Source organism: Giraffa tippelskirchi, chromosome 5 (genome assembly GCF_054371585.1).
Source record: "Giraffa tippelskirchi isolate mGirTip1 chromosome 5, T2T-mGirTip1v1.2.pri, whole genome shotgun sequence".
NCBI classification, from domain to species: Eukaryota; Metazoa; Chordata; class Mammalia; order Artiodactyla; family Giraffidae; genus Giraffa; species Giraffa tippelskirchi.
This window is the reverse complement of record NC_137279.1, coordinates 9380510-9395714: the sequence shown is the minus strand read 5'-3', so window position 1 is coordinate 9395714 and position 15205 is coordinate 9380510.

Here is a 15205-nt window from a genome sequence, read left to right as displayed (position 1 = left end):
AAAACACAGAATAAAAATATGAATATTTTATATGAATATGAATATTGATGAATTCGTAGTTCTTTTCATTTGTGCAATACTTCTTTGACTTGAACGTTAATAATACTGGGTTTAAGAAAAGTTAGTGAATTGCTTAACTTAGACAGAATTGAAACTGATTTCGATTTTCTTCAAAGTCAGATAATTTCTTCTAAAATAAAAAAAAGCAATTTTGACAATACAGAGGCCCACACTGAAAGAGTGATGTTTGGAACTCAACTCAGTCATTGGAAAACTTTTCAGAATGCTTGAAATAACTTGAAAAAACTCTACTTTTTTAAACTATAAATTGTATGAAATAGAAGATAAATATTTCTGATGAAAATTTAACATTTGAATTGAAATGTGGTCTGAGTTTAAAAATACACGCTGGACTTAGAATAAAAATGTGGCATCCAATACTTTGGCCACGTGATGTGAAGAGCTGACTCAATGGAAAAGACCCTGATGCTGGGAAAGCTTGAAGGCAGGAAAATGGGATGACAGAGGATGAGATGGTTGGATGGCATCACTGACTCAACAAACATGAGTTTGAGAAAACCCTGGGAGACAGTGGAGGACAGGGAAGCCTGGAGCACTGCAGTGCATGGGGTCGCAAAGAGTCAGACACAACTGAGCAACTGAACTGAACTGAACTGAATATATAAAAATATAATAATTACATATTGAAATGATAATATTTCGAAGATATTTGGTATAAAATATGTTATTAAAATTAATTTTACCTTTTTAACTTTTTATTTATTAAAAAAAAATTTTTTTTTGGCTGTACCACATGGCTTCCAGGGACTTTCCTGGCCAGGGTTTGAGCCCATGCCCCCTTCAGTGGAAGCATGGGATTTTAACCACTGGACCACCAGGGAATTCCCTCTTTTTATTTTCCCTGATTGTTCAGTTGGTAAAGAATCCTCCTGCAATGCAGGAGAACCGGTTTGATTCCTGGGTCGGGAAGATCCCCTGGAGAAGGGATAGGCTACCCACTCTAGTATTCTTGGGCTTCCCTTGTGGCTCATCTGGTAAAGAATCTGCTGCAATGCGGGAGACCTGGGTTTGATCCCTGGGTTGGGAAGATCCCCTGGAGAAGGGAAAGGTCACCCACTCCAGTATTCTGGCCTGGAGAATTCCATGGACTGTATAGTCAGTGGGGTTCCGAAGAGTTGGATATGACTGAGCGACTTTCACTTTCACCAGAACATTTAAACTCACATATGTGGCTCACATCTGCATCTTGCACTGTATGTCTATTGGCAGCTCTACTCTAGGGTAGAGACTTCAGAGACTAAGATTTAGGCTGCAAACAGCCTAAATTCAAGTCTAGACTCTGATACTTCTTAATTGTACATTTTGGGCAAGTTGCTAAACATCTCCATGCTTCAGTTTTCCCCGCCTAAAACACGGGGAATAACAATAGTTCCTACCTCACTATAAGAGTTGTTATAAGAATTCTCAAATAGTATCTAACACATAGGAATTACTATGTGTAATAGCCATTGCTGTTGTTTTATTATTAACTATATGACCTTGAGAAATTTCTTAACCGTTAATTTACTCATTTGTAAAATAGTGATAGCAACATGTTTCTCACAAGTTTAGCTCTTGAATTAAATGAGATAGGGATGCAGAATTGTTTGATAGGAGGTAGGTGCCCACCACAACTTGCTGAATCTTCCATGTGTTAGCTGGTGTTCAGAAGTTTCTGTAATCTGGCTCAGCTCATAACTCTTTTTTTTGTTTGTTTGTTTTTTGGAGTATAGTTGGTTTACAAAGTTGCATTAGTTTCAGGCGTACAGCAAAGTGAATTGGTTACACATATACAACATACATACATATCCACTCTTTCAGATTCTTTTTTTTAACACATATATACATTCTTTTTTTAAAAAATTCCTTTTTTTTTAAAAAAAAATTCCTTTCCATTATGGTTTATCCTAAGGAGATTGGATATGGTTCCCCTGCTATACAGCAGGCCCTTGTTTCAACTCACTGCTCTTAAATTCAATAGTGTAGGGATGGTAGAGGAGGGAAGTACTTCTCTGACAGTCCAGTGGTTAGGATTTGGCTCTTTCACTGCCCAGGTTCGAACCCTGGGCAGGGAACTTAGATCCCACAAGCTGCATGGTGAGGTCCCCCACAAATAGTGTGTGTGTATGTATGAAAGAAGTTGCAAACCATGAGGTTCCCTTTAGTTGTTAAACATTATTTTTATTATTCTCTACGATGAAATTCCTTCTGAGAGTATTTGTTTGCTAAGCTTGACTTTATTTTGAATCTCCCCAGTTCCACCCTCTTACCATCTAGCCTGAAGATTTGCTCTTCTATGTAGCCTTCAGTATGGACTCCAGCCCCAACATGATCTCTCTGTCTCTTCTAAGTTCCTGAAACACCTCCCACCCGTTGTATATGTTGTTGTTGTTGTCCCTAAGTCGTGTCCAACTCCTTGGCGACCCCATGGACTGTAGGGGGCTCCTCTGTTCATGGGATTTTCCAGGCAAGAATACTGGAATGGGTTGCCATTTCCTTGACATTTAACAATGTATTACTTCGTGTTGTTTTAAAATAATCATATAGGGTGAATGTTTTATAAATTGTGAATTTTCCAGCAGCACATGATAATTGCTCAAAAAATATTTGATCCAGAAGTGGGGAACACTTGACAACGTTAGAGGGAAGTTCTTTTTTTGAGTTTGGACTCGGGAGACTCAAGTATCCTCTACAAAGAACAAAGAGCATCAGTGGAGAGAGGAAGTTTTTAGCAAAAGTTTGAGATAAGCATGAACAGGCAGAACAGAGCTGATGTGGGAAGTGAGAGGGGCAGAGGTGGTAGCGAAGGACAGAGCAGAGGTCAGGAAGCAAAGCGGACACCCACCCTATGGGACATTCCTAGAACTCAAGGCAAAGCTCCTTCTTTCCCAAGTCCCTCCAACAGCTATTTTTAGCCATGTCCAACTTTAGAAAGTGACACAAGGTCTCATTCCAATCAGTTCTTTTGCTGATCTCAGACAGCTTATTCCCAGAAATTCCTTCCTCTTGCCCTGGGAGCCCACCCTCAGGTATTTAAGATGTTTGGAAATCCTCCTTTCCATCATAGGCTTTGCTGACCATCTGAAAGTGAATGAGGTCAGGTGCCTTCTGCGTTCAGAAACCCCCTCTCACTCCATCAGGAGAAGACAACTTACTACCTGGATTCTGCAGGATCCAAACAGTGCCTGCTCCACGACAGGAGCCCCTGAATGCCACTCCATTGCCACTGAGTGAACATACGTCATTTTAATGACATTCATGGTAGCATGGTTGATTCTTGTTTGGGCGATAGTGGAAGAAACACAGCTAATGTGGACAGAAAGAAGCTGTTGTTCAACCATGACTCATAGGCTTAGTTCTCAACCCAAGGTTCAAGTTTGTTTTGCATTTTTGTGGCTTTAAGGTGATGGTGAATTGGCAAGGAGAAAGGAAGACAACATGGTAGGGACAAGAGAGACAGGATTCAGGCTTTATCACTAGTTTCAGTGTGAGTTTGGGTAACAACTCACGAGGGTTTGAGGAGGTGTCTTCCCTCCTCAAAATTCTATTATTCTATATAATGATATGATGCTATGAAATCTGAGAAGTATAATGAAGATGTTTTCTAAAAGGCTGACTGCTACATTGAGACAGAGAGGTAAATCAACCTATAAAGGAGGTACAAATGAATACATGGCAAGGGCAGGGGAAAGGCAGGGTTTAACCCCTGGAATATCTCCCCGGTTAAATATACATCCACATCTTTAAAAACATTCTACTATTCTAAAGTTAGACTGTGTCATTAGGTACAGCGCACCAATGACAATCATTCCCAGAAGGGGGTTGATCCTCCCCAGGGAAAAGGGTCCCTAATCACTGGACTTGGAGAAGTAGGACATCTCAAGTCTGGGGACTTTGGCCCCCAGGCTCAAAGACACAGGCTAACAGAGGCCAGCATGCGTGGAGAGGGACCCAGTTGTCTCAGTCACTTGCTCTCTTTTCACCCAGCCAGGTACAACCAGTTTCTTTCTCTTTCTTTCTAACTTTGTCCCCAGCCCCCAAGCCAAAATCTGATTACATAATTAAGTACTTAGTAAGGATTCTCTGATGCTGATTTTTAATGAACTTGGCCAGTACTGCTTCCTGTTTTGAAAGAAACCAGCCCATTTAAAAAGTTAGTCCGTGCCCCCAATACCCACTGTGTCTTAGAAATCAAATGGGCATTTTAAACCATTTTAGAGGGAAAATAATTATATGTAAATAGGTTAAAGTTCTTACAACAGAGAAGATAGCTATTGAAAAGAGAAACTTGGGTAGCAGAATATGATTGTGATGCCAATACTAGTATTTGCCCATCTGTTTGTCTATCTATCCATCTACCTACTCTACCTATTCTCAGATTGTTCTAAACTAATATCAAAAATATCATGAACATGTGTTCATGTTCACGCCTCCTAGAGCCTGCCTTTACCCTGGGATTTTGGAGCAGAGGTAAGAGATATCTGCAAGACTTTGCAAGGCATCTTCCTACCAAACTACTTCTCAGTCTCCTGGGTACTTTCAAAGGGTACCTTGGAATTCTAGAAATTCACATGGAGGCCTCTGAACTTGACCCCAGGCTTGCTCATGTTCCTTAGTGGAGTAGAATCAAGATATCCTCACAACATTCTTGGTGTGGGCACTGAATAGTACAAGGCGAAAAAAGAAAACAGAAATGTTAAGGGAGGGGAGTAAAGATATTGGGAGAAATGGTGAGCATTCAGGAGAGGTGCTGTGGTTATTCTCCATAAAACTATTCTCTCTTCTCACTCTAGACCCATGACTATCAACTGCTGAAGGATTAAATCTAACACCACTATTTCCCTCCTTAAAATCTTTAATCCCAAGATGCTTGCCATTGCAACCTTGGTTTGACATTTATTCCTGCCTGTATCTTCTTCCTCAACACTCCCTGCCACACCTAAATACTTCTAATTCCCCAAGTGCTCTCTCCTTTCAATAGCATTGCCCATATTGAACTCTGAGAATCATTTTCCCACCTGGGTCACTTCCATTTTCTATTTGTTCTTTAAGATGCCTCAGGTGCCACCATCCTTGACCTCCCCACTCCCTCCCTCCCCAGCTTGGTCTCCCTCCTAGGTTATCTCTGAGCACCTGATAGCATGTCTCTATCATTGTCTCTATTACCATATGCTGTGATCATCTGTTTGCTTTAATATCTCCCTAACTAGACTATGGACCATAAGCTCTTGGAAAGTAAGACTATCTTTTAACGGTAATCATATTTCTGCTGTCTTGCACAATGCTAGTCACTTATTGAAGCTCAATAAATGTTGATGAATTAATCAATTAGGTTATAGATTGGGAGTAAAACCATCCCAGCCAGCTGGCACTGGCATGGTGCCACAGAAAACAGCTGGTTTCATCTCCAGTGTTCTCCTGGGCATAAGCCTTGAGCTCCACAAGCCCTCTCTGACCTGGGCCCCGAGTCCACACACAGGGACACATTATTCTCTCCATCTAGGCTTACACTATTCAACTCCGAGCTTCATGCTCTCCCTCTCTTGGACATCCATTCCCTTTTCAAACCCACTGGGTTCTTTTCCCTTCATGTCTCTGCCCCCCTCATCATGATATACACTGTACTTTTGGGTGCACGTCTCCATGCCTACTTTCACCTGCATGAGTGTGTTCCCCGTCACCTCCACTCAGGTCGAAGTTCTGCATATGGCCCTGGCTCTCCACCAGGCCCTCTGTAGTGCTGTGTACACAGAGGAGCTCGCCTCCTTCATTGGCCCTGAGCTTCTTTTGGACAATTCGCAATCCCCACAGTCTTCAGCCATGGTTGCAGGAGGCCAACTTGTATGATTTTCTCTGGAGCTGTTAATTTCTGCTGTATACCTAGCCCTAGACCAGATCTGTGCCAAGTTACTGAACATTTGATTCTTCACTGCTGTCTCAGGGATGTCAGGAGGTGGTATGTCATGACCTCAACAAGCTCAAAACAATTAAACAAAATTTGATATCTCACCTGGGTTAGAACACCTCTACAATTTCTCAGTATACCTTTAGGGAAAAAGGGGTAAATTTGGGAGTTTGGCCTTTCAGGGATTAGGATTCAATGCGGTGCCAGGTCTCTATTGCAAATAGATAACTATCTTTATATAAAGTTGTAACTTTTGGCAATTGATCTCTAGGCAACATAGTTTTATAGTTTATTATTTATATTTTAAAAATACAGGATCATATTAAGTCACTTTCATTGCCATCCAGAGGTCCACACTTGAGAAATGCTGGCCCAAGTTAGGAGTACCATCTGTGACCGCAGGTTAGATGGATGTGAACAGGATCACGAAGGAATCAGATTTGTGACCTTGGCCCTATTACCAGTTGCCCAAGTAGGATGTGGTCCAAGAGGCCTGGCAAAGCTGGAGCTTGGTGACTGCAAGCTTGAGAAAGAGCAGGGTTCCCTGCAGATGACCGGTTACAGGTCCCTGTGGATTCTGGGGCTAAGTATAACCCCAGACGTCTGGTGACCAGCTTCATTTTCCAAAGAGCTTCTTGTTTGAAATGATCTTCCCTACTTCAGTGGGTGGGAATAAGTTGAGCTAAATGCCTTTCAAGCTGTGTAACATGATGGTTCAGAGCAGAGGATCAGGAATTAGGCATATTTGAGTCTGTATCCCAGCATGGCCACTTGGCTGCTGTCTGGTCTTGGGCAGGTTGCTTAACCTCTCTGACCCTTATCTCCTTATGTTTTAAAAGGGGATAGTATTAGAGTTAGCATATGATCTAGTAATCCCACTTCTGGGCATATATCCAGAAAAGACAAAAATTCTCATTCAAAAAGATATCGGATTGGCCAAAATGTCCGTTTGAGTTTTTCCATAAGACGTTATGGAAAAACTCGAACAAACTCTTTGGTCAACCCAATACATGCACCTCAGTGTTCATAGCAGCTCTGTTTCCCAAAGTTAAGACATGGAAGCAACCTAAGTGTCCATCAATGGATGAATGGATACAAAGGGGATGGTGACAGCACCTACTTTATGTGTTTCCTGGAAGATTAAATGAGACGTCTCGTAAGGCGCTTGGCATGTAATCAGGTACTCAGTCAATGGTAGCTTTTCTTCATATATTAAGAATATTAAGAGTAGTAATAATAGGAAGTCATATTTAAAATGATTCCAGTAAGACAGGGCCCAGATGGGCTGGGCTTTCAGGCCACCACCCCAGTCACTGCTGCCTGCCTTCTCCCAAGGTGACCCCACTTGGCCACGCCAGCTCTGTCCAGGGCTGCTGAGGGAGGGAGGAATCTCAGCCAGGATGGAACTGCCTGGGCGTGAGCCCTGGGCTGGCAGCTGTGAGAGGAGGAGCGTGGAGCAGAGGAGAAATGGGGTGTCAGTGGGCGAGCTCAGACTCTGGGGAGGAAGTGGCTTTGCGGTGGGGTGAGGGTGGGGTAAAGAAGAGGGGATGGGCAGAGCTAGAGAGGTTTTCAGCAGGAAGGAAAGCAGTTGAGAAAAAAAATAACCCACCTTGTGTCTTACTGGCTTCTTGGTGTCCTTTTCCGGAAACAAAGAATCAGAAAGAGAACCCAACACAAAGCTTTCAGATAGTTACAAAATATCAGGCCTTTTTCTCTTTGATATATATATATATATATATATTTTTTGGTGGAGGATGCATAACTCACCACTGTCCTGTCTGCAGCTTCAAAAAAGGAAAAATGGGCTGTGCTTTACCAATGGTCAGACTGTCAGACCAAGATCAAATGTGTGTTTTTCACCCCAAAAGCCTTGTTGCACAACTTGGTGTTATTTCCACAGGCAGCTGAAGTAATTCTGCTCTTGAAATCTTGCCCCGTGTGACTTTTTTTTTTTTCCTTGTTTGTTAGCCCAGTAATTAAATAGTCTTGACAAACAGTCCGCTAGTTCAGCTCAGTTCAGTCGCTCAGTCATGTCCAACTCTTTGTGACCCCATGGACTGCAGCACACCAGGCCTCCTTGTCCATCCCAACTCCCAGAGTTTACTCAAACTCATGTCCATCGAGTTGGTGATGCCTTCCAACCATCTCATCCTCTGTCGTTCCCTTCTCCTCCCACTTTCAAACTTTCCCAGCATCAGGGTCTTTTCCAATGAGTCAGTTCTTCCCCTTGTCCATCCCAACTCCCAGAGTTTACTCAAACTCATGTCCATCGAGTTGGTGATGCCTTCCAACCATCTCATCCTCTGTCGTTCCCTTCTCCTCCCACTTTCAAACTTTCCCAGCGTCAGGGTCTTTTCCAATGAGTCAGTTCTTCGCATCAGGAGGCCAAAGTATTGGAGTTTCAGCTTCAGCATCAGTCCTTCCAATGAACATTCAGGACTGATTTCCTTTAGGATGGACTGGTTGGATCTCCTTGCAGTCCAAGGGACTCTCAAGAGTCTTCTCCAACACCACAGTTCAAAAGCGTCAATTCTTCGGCGCTCAACTTTCTCTGTGGTCCAACACTCACATCCATACGTGACTACTGGAAAAGCCATAGCTTTGACTAGACAGGTCTTTGTTGGTAAAGTATTATCTCTGTTTTTTAATATGCTGTCTAGGTTGGTCATAACTTTTCTCCCAAGGAGCAAGTGTCTTTTAATTTCATGGCTACAGTCACCATCTGCAGTGATTCTGGAGCCCAGAAAAATAAAGTCTGTCACTGTTTCCATTGCTTCCCCATCTATTTGCCATGAAATGATGGGACCAGATGCCATGATCTTGGTTTTCTGAATGTTGAGTTCTAAGCCAACTTTTTCACTCTCCTCTTTCACTTTCATCTAGAGGCTCTTTAGTTCTTCTTCCTTTTCTGCCATAAGGGTGGTGTCATCTGCATATCTGAGGTTAATGATATTTTTCCCAGCAATCTTGATTTCAGCTTCTGCTTCATGCAGCCCAGCGTTTCTCATGATGTACTCTACATATAAGTTAAATTATCAGGGTGACAATACACAGCCTTGACGTACTCCTTTCCTTATTTGGAACCAGTCTGTTGTTCTATGTCCAGTTCTAACTGTTGCTTCCTGACCTGCATACAGATTTCTCAGGAGGCAGGTCAGGTGGTCTGGTATTCCCATCTCTTTCAGAATTTTCCAGTTTGTTGTGAGCCACACAGTCAAAGGCTTTGGCATAGTCAGTAAAGCAGAACTAAATGTTTTTCGGAACTCTCTTGCTTTTTTGATGATCCAATGGATGTTGGCAATTTGATCTCTGGTTCCTCTGCCTTTTCTAAATCCAGCTTGAACATCTGGAAGTTCACAGTTCACGTACTGTTGAAGCCTGGCTTGGAGAATTTTGAGCATTACTTTGCTGGCATGTGAGATGAGTGCAACTGTGCCATAGTTTGAGCATCCTTTGGCATTGCCTTTCTTTGGAAGTGGAATGAAAACTGATCTTTTCCAGTCCTGTGGCCACTGCTGAGTTGTCCAAATTTGCTGGCATATTGAGTGCAGCACTTTCACAGCATCATCTTTTAGTATTTGAAATAGCTCAACTGGAATTCCATCACCTCCACTAGCTTTGTTCACAGTGATGCTTCCTAAGACCCACTTGACCACATTCCAGGATGTCTGGCTCTAGGTGAGTGATCACAACATTGTGATTATCTGGGATGTGAAGATCTTTTTTGTACAGTTCTTCTGTGTATTTTTGCCACCTCTTCTTAATATCTTCTGCTTCTGTTAGGTCCATACCATTTCTGTCCTTTATTGTGCCCATCTTTGCATGAAGTGTTCCCTTGGTATCTCTAATTTTCTTGAAGAAAATTTTCTAATTTTCTAATTAGAAAATTGGTATTTCTAATTTTCTAGTCTTTACCATTCTGTTATTTTCCTCTATTTCTTTGCATTGATCACTGGGGAAGGCTGTCTTATCTCTCCTTGCTATTCTTTGGAACTCTGCATTCAAATGGGTATATCTTTCCTTTTCTCCTTTGCCTTTTGTTTCTCTTCTTTTCACAGCTATTTATAAGCCCTCCTCAGACAACTATTTTGCCTTTTTGCATTTCTTTTCCTCGGGGATGGTCTTGATCCTTGCCTCCTGTACAATGTCATGAACCTCTGTCCATAGTTCTTCAGGCACTCTATCAGATCTAATCCCTGAATCTACTTGTCACTTCCACTGTATACTCATAAGGGATTTGATCTAGGTCATACCTGAATGGTCTAGTGGTTTTCCCTTCTTTCTTCAATTTAAGTCTGAATTTGGCAATAAGGAGTTCATGATCTGAGCCACAGATCAGTTCCTGGTCTTGTTTTTGCTGACTGTATAGAGCTCTCCATCTTTGGCTGCAAAGAATATAATCAATCTGATTTCGGTGTTGACCATTTGGTGATGTCCATGTGTAGAGTCTTCTCTTGTGTTGTTGGAAGAGGGTGTTTGCTATGACCAGTGCGTTCTCTTGGCAAAACTCTATTAGCCTTTGCCCTGCTTCATTCTGTACTCCAAGGACAAATTTGCCTGTTACTCCAGGTGTTTCTTGACTTCCTACTTTTGCATTCCTGTCCCCTATAATGAAAAGGACATCTTTTTGGGATATTAGTTCTAGAAAGTCTTGTAGATCTTCATAGAACCATTCAACTTCACCTTCTTCAGCATTACTGGTTGGGGCATAGACTTGGATTGCTGTGATATTGAATGGTTTGCCTTAGAAACGAACAGAAATCATTCTGTTGCTTTTGAGATTGCACCCAAGTACTGCATTTCGGACTCTTTTGTTGACTATGATGGCTACTCCATTTCTTCTAAGGGATTCCTGCCTACAGTAGTAGATATAATGGTCACCTGAGTTAAATTCACCCATTCCAGTCCATTTTAGTTTGCTGATTCCTGAAATGTCGATGTTCACTCTTGCCATCTCCTGTTTGACCACTTCCAATTTGCCTTGATTCATGGACCTAACATTCCAGGTTCCTAGGCAGTATTGCTCTTTACAGCATCGGACTTTGCTTCCATCACCAGTCACATACACACCTGGGTGCTGTTGTTGCTTTGGCTCCATCTCTTTTTTCTTTCTGGAGTTATTTCTCCACTGGTCTCCAGTAGCATATTGGGCACCTACCAACCTGGGGAGTTCATCTTTCAGTGTCCTATCTTTCTGCCTTTTCAAACTGTTCATGGGGTTCTCAGGGCAAGAACTAGTCCCCTAGTTCTGCGAGGCTCAAAGCTGGGAGCTCAGCAGCAGCTACCAGGGCATCTCCAGAAAGCACGTTGCATCCTGGACCCCTGGGACTGGAGTAATAGAGTGATCCCTGCCCTCTGGAGTTTCTAACCTGGTGCCCTGTGTCTTTCAGCCACCAGTATCCAACCAAGATGCAGTGTTGTGCAGACTGATGCCCCCTAGAGCCATGCCCAATGGATGGAAACCTAGGAAGTTTCTCCTATCTCAAATGGAAAGCAAAAGCCACAGGAGAGCAGGGTTTCAAAAGCAGGGTTTCTTCAGCATCTTGGAAACACCCACTTGCCTCCCCCACTGTCCCCAGAGTTTCACTTCTTATCTCTGCTCAGCCACTCACTTTTCCGTATTCTTTTTCAGACTCTAGTCTCCAAACTTTCATCAGGCTTTATTTATGTAACCAGTCAATTTATTTGACTCTGAGTTTCCTTACTTCCCCTCAAATCAGCCTGTTATTTGGAACAGTCTAATCCCCGATGGCTCAGCAGGTAAAGAATCTGCCTGCAACGCAGGAGACACAGGAGATGCGGATTCGATCCCTAGATTGGGAAGATACCCCAAAGAGGGAAATGCAACCCACTCCGGCATTCTTGCCTGGAAAATCCCATGGACAGAGAAGCCTGGGGGGCTACAGTCCATGGAGTCCCAAAGAACTGGGCACGACTGAGCGACTAAGCATGCGTGCATTGTTTGATATAACTCAGCTCAGTTCTATCCTCACCTTAGATTTTGCACATGCAAAAATCAACTCTTCATCCTCATCTCCCAAATCAGCCCAGTTTTATCATTTCTGTTAAGCAGCACCACCATATATCCAGTCCTTCAAGTGAATCTTTGACTCACACCTGCCACCTTCCTAAATCATCACCAGCAGCTCTGGCTGCTTCTGGGTTCATCTTGAAATGTCACTCGACTGGCCCCTCGTCACTGCCACTCCTGTAAAGCCCAAGCCCCTGTCACTTCTTCATGCCTGGACCTCGGTAACAGCCCCCTTCCAGATCTCCCCAGCTCGTTCCATCCTGCCCAGCGTGTCAAAATGAATCCACTCAGAGCACAGATCTCATCACTGCATTTTCTGCACAGAAGCCTCATCACTGCCTGCAACACAAAGTCCAGCCAGACACACAGCCTGGTGTTCCCTACACTCCTCTGCAGTCTGGCAGCTGACTTCTGCAACCACCTCCCCTTTCCCCAGAGGACACCCGCTGCTCCCACTGGGCTGCTTTTACTATACTGTACCCCACTTGGTATGTGGGAGGTGCTAACTCCTAGGGAGGGAGAGAGGCAGGCATGGAGGAAGGAAGTACTTGGCAGCATCCCCTTCACAAATCTTTCTCTGAGGGCTCCAGTCCTTCTTCTAGCACCCAGCTCGGAACTGCTCTGCCATTCAGGTCTACATCACTCACTGACATACAAGCAAAAACTTGGAGTATGAAGATTTCCAAACTCATATAAAACCCTCAAGAGCTCACCAGCCAGCTTTAAAAGCCATCAAATTTTGCCGTATTTATTTCATCTATCCTGTCTCCACATTTTCTGGGGTGTGTGTGTGGGGAAGGTAGAACACTTTAAATCAAATTGTAGACATTGTGAAAATTTATGCACAAATACTTCAGCATGTATCCCCCCAAAGGACGTTTTTATACATAGCCACAAAGCCATGATCACACCTAATAAAACTGATCATAATTCCTTCTTAACACCTATTATTCAGTCTATATTCAAGTTTCCCAAGTTGTTCTTTAAAAAAATCATTTTTAGAATTGGCTGTTTTTTAATCAGGATCCAAACAAGGTCACTCTTACTTATCATAATTGATTTTGTCTGTGAGATCTCTTTTAGCTCCTTTTAAAGCAGAATGTCTTTCCCTGCTGGCTCAGATGGTAAAGAATCTGCCTGCAATGCAGGAGACCTAGGTTTGATTCCTGGGTTGGGAAGATCCCCTGGAGGAGGGCATGGCAACCCACTCCAGTATTCTTGCCTGGATAATCCCATGGACAGAGGAGCCTGGTGGGCTGCAGTCCATGAGGTCACGAAGAGTCAGACATGACTAAACTAGAATAGTCCAATTTTCCACCCCTGCCCATGCCATCACCTCAGTAAATAAATCAAACAAGGTCCTGTAGTGTCCTGCATTCTGAATTTGGCCAATTGTTTCCTTGCAGTATTATCTAAATCCACTCATTTCAACACTTAGACCTTGCGTTACCCAGTCTTCAACCTAATGTTTGCATGTGCCGTGAGCTCTCAAAGATAAAGTCTGTGTGTGAATGTGTGTGTGTGTTTAGTTTCAGTGTTGTGAAGAATTTTTTACATACCAGATCCTCAATAAATACTTGCTGATTAGCATTTATTATGTTCTTCTGTCTGCAGAATTGTGTACTAGGGTGAGACAGACAGAGAAGATTCTCAACCTTGGTGTTTCCAGTTCTGTTACAAGATGCGGGACAGCAGCTCTGGAACTTGAACATGGGTCAGAACCACCCAGAGGGGCTTGCAGGATTCCACGCCCAGAGCTCCAGAAACCATAGGTCTGGGACCCGCCTAGAGAATCTACAGTTTTAACAAGCTCCTAGGTGATGCTGCTGGTCCAAAGTTTGAGAATCACTAAAATCAGACATGAGCTTCAGAAAGGTTTCCACCAGTCATCAGTGGCCAGCCTCTTTGCACAGTCCCAGTTCCCAACACTGCCCACTTCTGAAGTCTCTCTCTTTGGGCTCAGTGAGCTAGCTGGTTCCTCTAAATCTTTCCTGGGGAGAAGTTACTTTGAAAACACTCCTCCAGGTGGAGAAGGGGGAGGCGAGGACCCCTGACTGGAGGGTAGAGATGAGGAGGAAGGGGTCAGCTAGGTTCTGTGAGACACAGAGAGCTGGAGAGGAGTGCTGGGTGGCAGGGGCTTTCCCCAGGCTGGTTCCTGAGAGCTTCCGGCAAGGTTCTCCATGTACACGGCGTCTGCCTGCAGTGATGCTCTGTACAGTGATTCACAGCAGCCCCGTCTAGAGCTGCCGCCGGGCAGGGTGTGGCTGAGGCTTTGTGCCACGGCTCCTTCCCCCAGGTCTGCCATCCAGATTTGGAAGGAAAAGATGCCCTTTGAAAGGAGTGGGCAAAATGAGGGGACTGGAAAGTCTTTTAAGAGCACCCTTGAATCAAAGGGACCAAATTAAAAAAATCTGTTATTTTGCTCAACACTCTTAACCAGACCTCTTTCCATCTTGGGCTTTTTTCTTTCCCTGCAGGCAGTTATTTCTGAGTGTTTTCCTTATGTTAATTCCTGTTACTTTATTCTTTCTACTCTCTACCTCATTCTTGGGGGATAGACTCCCTACCCCCTGCCACTTACCTGTGAGCATTCAAATTTCTAGTCTTGGCCCTCATCTATTCTCACTACGTATACTTTCCCCGAGAGATACATCTACTTCTTTAGTTTCAACTTTCCACCTATATGTTCATGGCTCCCCAAAAAACCTAGCCTAGACCTCTCTTTTGACTCCAGACCATAACTCCACTTCCTGCTAGATGCCTCTACTGTGTGGCCCTCAAGCACCCTGCTCAATATGTCTAGTCCGACTTGTTTCCTCCATCCCAACACTTCTCTTCTCTTTTCTCTTGCCTTGTACCCTATTCCTCCTGCATTCCCAAACTCCGTGATAGCATCAGCACCACTTGAGTTGTTTAAGCTTGAAATCAGGGAATTCTCTTCACTTCTCTTTTCCTCACCCACCGTCTATCTAACTGCTCATTGAGCCCCATTTTTCCACCCCTGAAATGTCTTTATAATTCATATTTTTCTTGCCACCTTCCCTGCCTTTGACTTAGTTTCAATCTGCTTGTAATTGTAAGAATCACAGCAATATAAAAATAACTGCTAGGTATTGAATGCTTATTATGTGCCAGGAACAGTGATCAAATTCCTAGATACGTTACCTGATTCACTTTCAAGCTAATGATGTAGTTATTACCATCTCCAT